The sequence below is a fragment of the Pinus tabuliformis genome, chromosome 8 (assembly GCF_031772625.1).
Source record: "Pinus tabuliformis cultivar Carrire ecotype Pingquan chromosome 8, CPIR1, whole genome shotgun sequence".
NCBI lineage: Eukaryota > Viridiplantae > Streptophyta > Pinopsida > Pinales > Pinaceae > Pinus > Pinus tabuliformis.
The window spans coordinates 486,772,812-486,781,405 of NC_142294.1; the positions used below are offsets into that span (position 1 = coordinate 486,772,812).

At 35.9% G+C, this 8,594-nt stretch overlaps 1 long non-coding RNA gene across 1 annotated transcript; it reads left to right on the forward strand.

The window, feature by feature from the left end:
• The first annotated feature begins 4,901 nt into the window (after positions 1–4,901).
• On the forward strand, positions 4,902–5,757 carry LOC149236203 (uncharacterized). The gene is made up of 2 exons (XR_016268384.1): positions 4,902–5,033; positions 5,311–5,757. It is a non-coding gene; the product is annotated as an uncharacterized LOC149236203 (long non-coding RNA).
• The last annotated feature ends 2,837 nt before the right edge of the window (positions 5,758–8,594 follow it).

The following is an 8,594-nucleotide window of genomic DNA, read 5'->3' on the forward strand; positions in this document are numbered from 1 at the left end:
AGACAGATGAAGAGACATAGCAAGGCCAAGAGTCAAAGCAAGCTTGTGACAGAAGCCCCTGCTCTAGAAAGATCTGAGTAGGTTCGCAATAAGTTCACCACAACTTCACTAGGAGTTGATTTTTGAAGACAGACGAAGAGACACAACAAGGCCAAGAGTGAAAGCAAGCTTGTGACAGAAGCCCCTGCTCTAAAATTGGTATCAGAGCCAATAACGTCTGGTTCAAGAGGTTGGTATTCTAAACATCACTGATATTAAAAAATGGATTCATTTTGGAAGTTTGTTTTCTTCCATGAATTAGAAGACAGAGAGTCATCTGTAGAATAGAACCCTCTTCGGGACAAATTTGCATCAAGTTCTAGTTGAGTCTTAAATCAAGCTAAACTTGAATATGAAGAACCGCAGGCCTCTGCTCGCTGGAAATTACCTAACATCTCTGCCTCTGACGTTTATGATGACCTATCTATATTTCATTTAAAAGCCACTAACAATGTAAACTTTGAAACATGAACTGATACTGTTACCCGTTTTGTAGAGGTGGCAAAAAAATGACCCGATTTTCAAAAGTGTTGATGCAGAATACACATGTTTTTTTTAGAACATGGTTTTTGGAACTTTAATTTTTTTCATGTGCATTAAGTTTTAGAATGGTAGTGAATGGTAGTGATTTTCAGCCTGATTTTAAAAAGTGAGTATTCTACATCACACCCTTTTTTTAAAAGACCTATTTTTTGACTTTAAATTTTCTAATGTGTGAAATGTAAAAAATTATTTTCTAAATTTGATAGTTTTTGAAGTCGTCATTGTATTCATATTTTCTTGTTCTCTATCTTAATTTTTAATTTTTTTTAGTGGGGTTTTTATTGTTTTGCGTTTTTAAATTAGAAAGTTGATAGTTTGAATTTTAGATAATCTACATATTTAGACATCCTTAATTAATTTTTCAATCCACATGAAATAATTGTTTCTAAAAAACAACATTTTTTAACAATGGACATAAAAAATAACCATTTTTAACATAAATATAACAAAAAACTAAACGTTTTGATAATTTTTTGCTAGAATTAACATGTCAAAATCACAATTTTTATACAAAAATATTAACTAAAAATGGTCAAATAATAGTTTTTTTTATGAATTTCATGTCAAAAAAATAATAATAACAACTTTTTTTTTCAAAAAATAATAATTAACTTAAAAATCAATGCGAAAATCACAGTTGTGCTCTCTCTTTCTTTCACAGTTGTGATTTTCACAGGGGTGCCGCTGCGTGGAATTGGTAATGTGGATTTGGTAATGGGTGGGCTATATTTTGAATTAAGTTCGTTAAGAGTCCGTGTTGCGCAATTCCCAAACTGTGTGTGTTTATCGAATTCAAACCCTGTGCAGTTCTTGTAGTTTCCATGTAGTGGATATTGTATATTTTCCCAGAAGAAATGAGAGTTTATTGAGGGTTTGATGTCTTGTTTTGTGTTGAAGCTGGAGAGGAGTGAGCTAGTTGAGGTGGCTTCGAGGAAATTCTACCTCCGCTACCTGTTGAGATAACACATAGTGAATAGGAAAATCTTAACCCGAGTTGCAAGAAAATGGCCCAGTCCATTTCTCAATCTATGAACCCAAACTCTCGGCAAGTTCCAGTAAAGAATGACGTGTTGAAGAATTGGAGGAGATCGGTACATGAGAGAAATTGGGTGCATTGATAATTCACAAGTAATGAAAGTAAGAAAAAACTCAAATTCCCCCAATTCAAGCATTTGGGCTTCAATATAAAATAGGCATAAGGAATAGTGCTTGAATCCTAGAGTTTGTTGGAACCCGGCATAAGAAAGATGCATCCATCCGCCATTTCTATTATTATGTAATAAGATAAATTTGGTGCACTCATAATTCGAGAGCAATAAAGGGAGACAAAAACTCAAATTCCTCGAATTCAGGTTCGCGCTTTAATATAAAATAGACTTTAAGGAATACTGCATGAACGCTCGAGTTTGTTGGGACCTGGAATGGGAGAGCTGGACTCGTGTGTCTGAGCCCTTAAGTTAACAAATGGTGGAGATTGTTCAATGTGGGACCATACTCGAGCCTTCACGACAAAAGGGAAGGAAGAATTTAAAAGATAGACTTTAAAAGATAGTGGAGTCATAAAAATGGAAGAAAGACTTTAAAAGATAGTGGAGTCATAACAACATTGTGCTATTTCACAATCACCATTTTTATTTAGTTTGAAAAATCATATTGACACCAACCATAACTCCTATTTTATCTAATCACTATTTTTATTTAGTTTGAAAGATCATATTGACACCAACCATAACTTCTATTTTATCTAATAAAATATATCCAAATTATGATAGTTTGAAACCATATTGTAACCAATTATAACTTTTTATTTTGTCTTTGTGAAGTACCTTTTGAAAATAAAGTTGTAAAGAGAGTGAAAGTTTAGAAAAACTTCCAAACATAGAAAGTGAAAGGAAGACTTTAAAAAATATTATAGCCATCGTGATATTTGACGATCCTCATTTTTCTTGAACCTTTATTATTATTTATTCTTTCGATGCCTCTTCTCCTCGGATAAGATTATACGTGTGAATTCCTCCACACATTTTTTCAACGTGACCATGATTTGTTCAATACCTCCTGTACTCGCTATGAGGTTGCATTTACCAACGCTTTCTTCGTCTCTATGCCCCACTTCATACGCCAATTTCTTACCGTCTTTCAATTTTCCAGCTGGCTGGAATCCTACACGCGGCTTTGTCCGATAATAGAAGTAGTAATATATATATATCCATATTTCCAGAACATAATTCATATCTGGAGTGTAAGAGGGAGAAATGGATCATATCGCTGTTTTCCTAAAGCTGTTGTGCTTTGTAATGGCAGAGGTCTCTGTTGCTGTAGATGACGGTCATCAATATGTGTATGCTGGTCCATTAAATTCACTACAACCTGATCCTTCTCATTATGTTATGAAGGAACTGGAGGAATTCGTTAACTGTTAGGTACGTGATGATTTTGACAATGGAACCTCCAGAGCGGCGGGTCGATTCCGGAGGCCATGTCGGGCGGGGCGGAGCGGACGGGGGTGGCACTCCGCCCAACGTACTATTTGCATTTGGAGGCCATGCAATTACAATGTATGGAATTGAGTTTTGATGGTTTTTAAGTTGCGCACAAAGTTTTTTCTAATAGAAAATACAATTTCAAGGAAAAATCTCAATTTCTTCTGTTACTGTTATCAGAGAGATTATGCATGCTATGTGGACCCCAAAGGCATATAAATATGTGTACCTAGCGACGGTGGGGTATGTGATGACAATTACCATGCCACACTGTATAATACTCTACTGGGCATTTGGAGACGAGCTTTTAACGCATTCCAACGCCTTCTCAGTGTTGCCTGCTTCTACCTTCAGAAGCATAGGCTTGGGTTTCATGATTATTCACCAGGTGAGAAAATACAATATGTAAATGGGTAAATCAAAGCCATCTTCATACAAACAAAGATTATAGTTTCTCGTTTTTATTACAATATGTTAGTTTAGGAATATGTTTCTCTTTTATGGATATTGTAAGATTTGATATAGGATTTATATGAAAAATTATTTACATTTACAATGTTGATCTATGATATCATTTATTTCAAAGATATTTTCACCGACAATGCAGTCAAATTTTAAAATATATTGATGTGTTTGACTACAGGCAGTTGCCTTTGGGCTGTACGTGATGCCACTGAACTTCATGTGGGAAAAATTGCTGGGTGTACATCAATCACGTTATCTGGTCAGAATCATAGCGAGGCTCCCGGTGGCAATTTTGCTGTGGTTATTCGCATTGTTGTTTCCTTTCTTTGGGCCTCTTAACAGCGTAATTGGCTCTTTGATTATGAGCTTCTCGGTCTATATTATCCCATGTACCGCCTATCTCTTTGTCTTCAGGACAAAAACGTCCAGACAGGTATAATTTTGAACGCAATTCTCAATGCTAAGTTTAATTGAGTAAATTACAACTTATCCTATTGATAACCATAATATAAATTGAATTTCCGCTGGTCTGGCGCATGTGCAGTGGATGCCAAAATGGAAAGGGATTTTGACCATGAATTTGGGCATTGTCATCCTCGTTGGAGTTGCATTTACCAACGCTTTCTTCGTCTCTATGCCCCACTTCATACGCCAATTTCTTACCGTCTTTCAATTTTCCAGCTGGCTGGAATCCTACACGCAGCTTTGTCCGATAATAGAAGTAGTAATATATATATATCCATATTTCCAGAACATAATTCATATCTGGAGTGTAAGAGGGAGAAATGGATCATATCGTTGTTTTCCTAAAGCTGCTGTGCTTTGTAATGGCAGAGGTCTCTGTTGCTGTAGATGACGGTCATCAATATGTGTATGCTGGTCCATTAAATTCACTACAACCTGATCCTTCTCATTATGTTATGAAGGAATCTGGAGGAATTCGTTAACTGTTAGGTAGTGATGATTTTGACAATGGAACCTCCAGAGCGGTGGGTCGATTGGAAGAGAGCGGTGGGTCGATTCCGGGAATCGACCCGTACGTAATCTGCAACATTTTGGTGCCAATGTTTGCACAACTCAATCTGCCTCAATCTCCGTTAATACTCATGCCGGCGCTCAACGCGGTATTTTGCATGAGGATTCGCAGATGAATCTCAGCTTGGACTTATCACTTTAAGCTAATTCCATAACAGGATCGACTCTTTGCTTCTGGAGTTGAATTCCTTTGCACTTAATATGTGGTACAGACCATAACCGACTAATTATTTTTGGAGTTGCATGGACTTTTGCAGAGATGCCGATGCGTTTAGCCATTATATATACAGAAGAATTGAAACCAAAATTTATTGCAGTGATATTGGAAGAAATAAGCCCACGAATGATGAAGGGAGACAAATTAAAGACAGCCATGAAAATGGTGGCTACGCCTTCCAACGTTGGAGGCAATCGCCATTTAACCAGAGAAAATATTGTTGTATCACCTTCAGCTTTTCATTCGAGCAGGTGGTGCATGAATTTTATCATTAAGTTGCAGAAACGATATCTTGTTATTTTGGAATGGTGTTGTTGAATTTTTGTTCTTTGGGTTTTACTATTTTTAGTTTTGCAATATAGAAAATTGATAGCTATAATTACATAAATAGATTCAGGACCATATTTAAAATATTTAGATTGCGAAAATTATATAATTCAAAGTTTTACCATGTTTGGTTTTGCAATACGGAGAATTGATATTAATATTGACGATGTATTTGATGGGATGGTAACTTGGTAAGTGCAGTGCAAGCAGCGGAGTGGTATCAGACAACAAGAGCGACCCGGAGGATGAAAGAGAATTGCGATCAGCAGGTGATATAAAGGTTCACAGTCGAGTGACGGGCGAAATAATCGAATTTGACGGAGGTGACAACAAAAGCTTGTGGATCCATTGACAGGGATCTTTAATCCACAACAAGAATCTCTGCGTCCAACTCTTGGGGAGAGCGAGGGCAAGTTATCTATAAAGAGTTACCGTGTAGAAGTTGGAAAAAAATAGATATTATATACACCATTACAATTAATGGTCTCGGTGTAAATATCTAACTAACTAGACAAGTACTCCTATGTATAAGATGATAATACTTATATAACTAGACACGTACTCCTATGTATTAGATGATAATATTTATATATGTTACTTTGCATTTGTATAATGATCACAGTATAAATATCTAACCAGACAAGTACTCCTATGTATCAGATTATAATACTTATATATGTTACTTTGCATTTGTATTATATATCACTCGCATGCTTGGTATGATTTAAAAATATTTTCAATGCTTTCCTTTTAAGTTGGGAGTATTTAAAATTTTTAGAACTTGCGAATGCCTTGATAATGCATGGGTAAATTGTTTTGTACTTAGAGTTTTCGTTTTCTATATTTTATTTTTGAAGTTATTTTGAAGTTGTGAAAATTTTATTAAGGTTATTTATTATAAAATTTTGAAATTTGTATTAATTTATTATTAGTCATAAACAATTTGTTCACTGTTAGGTAGTGATGATTTTGTTCATTGTTAGGTAGTGATGATTTTGTTATTAGTAATTTATGACTAATAATAAATTAATACAAATTTCAAAATTTTATAATAAATAACCTTAATATAAAGCCCTAACTAAAAGGAAAAAGAGGCAATACATTCGTCAAAGACAAGGGAATCTCTTACACCTCTCTAAGCTAGCTTCTAAGAAATTTTGGAGGCAAATTCTGACTAGGAAGACTAAAGAGGTGTCTCACCTCCATTCTTGGAATAAGAAGAAGGATTCAGGGGAAGTTGCTAGGGGGATGCATGAGAGAATTCAAATAGGAGGATTCTCATAGATATGATTGCGCTTAGTTAAAAAACAATCGTGCATATTCATTGAACCCTTATGCTTTGGAACAATACAAATATTAGGATTGGATAAGTTCTTTAGTGATGCATATGCCCTTTGGTTGGAAGTCCTCACATGTATAGTGTATTTCAAGACCATATTACACTTCATGGACTCTTAAAGACTATTGTAATATATTTTATTTTATTATATGATACTGTGAAGGATGCCTCTTAGGTCAGCAATGGTCCAAGTAGCATGTTTTTGAAAAATTAATTGTATATATTAAATTTGTTATTTATTATGTGAATGTTTGAGCAACGATATCTATATTTGGTCGAGCTCTATTATTTTGTCTGTACTCCAATTATATATAGTTAGTATTATAGTTTTGATGAAAATTTTAAGGTGACGTTAGGTTGCCTTCGCATCCCCAACTACAGGTTTCGAGGGTGGACGTCAGCTTGTATGTGCGATACAACGGACAGAGAGACAGTACACGACAGAGAGACTCGGCAAAGTGAAAAGACGCAGACATTCTCCATTGACGGGCAGCTTGGGTTTTACCAATTCCACGCATCAAATGACGATCCACATTACCAATTCCATGCAGCGGCACCCCCGGGCCGCCCCGCCCCGCCGGACCGGCGGCGGGTCGATTCCAGTATCAACACTTTCGTTCTGAAGCTATATTTTGCAGGAAAATTTCGTAGTCACTGCCATTTTTAAAACAGCCGCAAAATTGACACCTAAAAAAAAAATCATTATTCCAGTATCAACACTTTCGTTCTGAAGCTATATTTTGCAGGAAAATTTCGTAGAAAATTTCGTAGTCACTGCCATTTTTAAAACAGCCGCAAAATTGACACCTAAAAAAAAAACATCGTTCCAGTATACACACTTTTCGTTTTGAGCACTGTTTTTGTGGTTTTTTTGGGGTTTTTGGGCCAGAGTTCCCGTTTTGAGTTTATAGTTCCCGTTTCAAAGTTTACATTGTTCACTACTAGGATTAGTATTAAAGAGTCTATTAGTCAGATCCAGGAGAACTCTGACAATATCTAGTCTATCTCTTTACTAGATGCAAAAGTTTTATAGGCTGAGGCTAAGAGATTGAAAACAAAATATCTGCATTTGGGATGCAACAGAATTGGGATCAACCCTTTGACACACCAAGGGTTAAATACTTTTGTGTTAGCCACAGTCCATGATCTTACCCATAATAAGTATATTAATTCCCTGATCAAAGGTATATTTGCCCCTCTGTCGCATGGCCCTGTCTATTTTGACTGTTATCCTAATTTTTCAATTTATGTCTTCAATGAGACCATTGATTAGATCTTGCAGTTGCAGATCCAAACCTCAGGGTTTGACATGCATCAAACAGACATAACATAGCCATATAATCCAGAGGATGTTGTTGGAATACTAATACCTTATGGTCAGCTATACGCCATACACCCAGTCGTGATTTTGAAGAAAGTGTTGTTGTTCTCACTGATTCAAAGAATCAAAAAATAGAACATCAAACCATTAGAGGGGAAGACCTCACCTTTCCCGAACACTGGGTAGTCAATAATCCCAAGCCTCCTGTTCCAAAAAGAATAACCTCTGCTGATGTCAGAGAAAACCAGTCTTTTGTAGTTTTTTCTTTTCCCAGAAGATCCACCATTGATTACAGAGGTATTGAAAAAGCTTGTAAAAGTTCAAAGTATTATAGAGATCCTTCCATTGTTGATACTGCATGTTCTAACTCTACTTCTTGTAAACATATTTCTCTTTTTGAGATTTCCCAAATACTTAACTTCAATCCTTTAAAAGTTACATGTCCAGAATGTAAAGCTGTTGTAAATTTATGTACACTTGCTGAATCTTTCATACATATAAATCACCATCCTAGAACGGGAGAAGCTCCTCCTTCCACTTCAGTAAATTCATGCCCAAACCCAAAATGTTCAGACATACCATTTCCACATGAGCGTTAGTCTAAGCATGTTCTAATGATGCATGAAATTATTACACTTGAAGGAGAAGATCCTAGATTGATAGAGATGTTCAGTGTCAGGAGGCCAGCCAAACCCACATATGGTTTAGGCTATCTTGAGCAAGCTAAAGTTTTAATCCCTACATGTAGATCTGGTCCTATTCCTGATGACTATAAAATGCTTGCAGTCATGGAAATGCATAAATTCTTTACTCTCATGTCTAGCT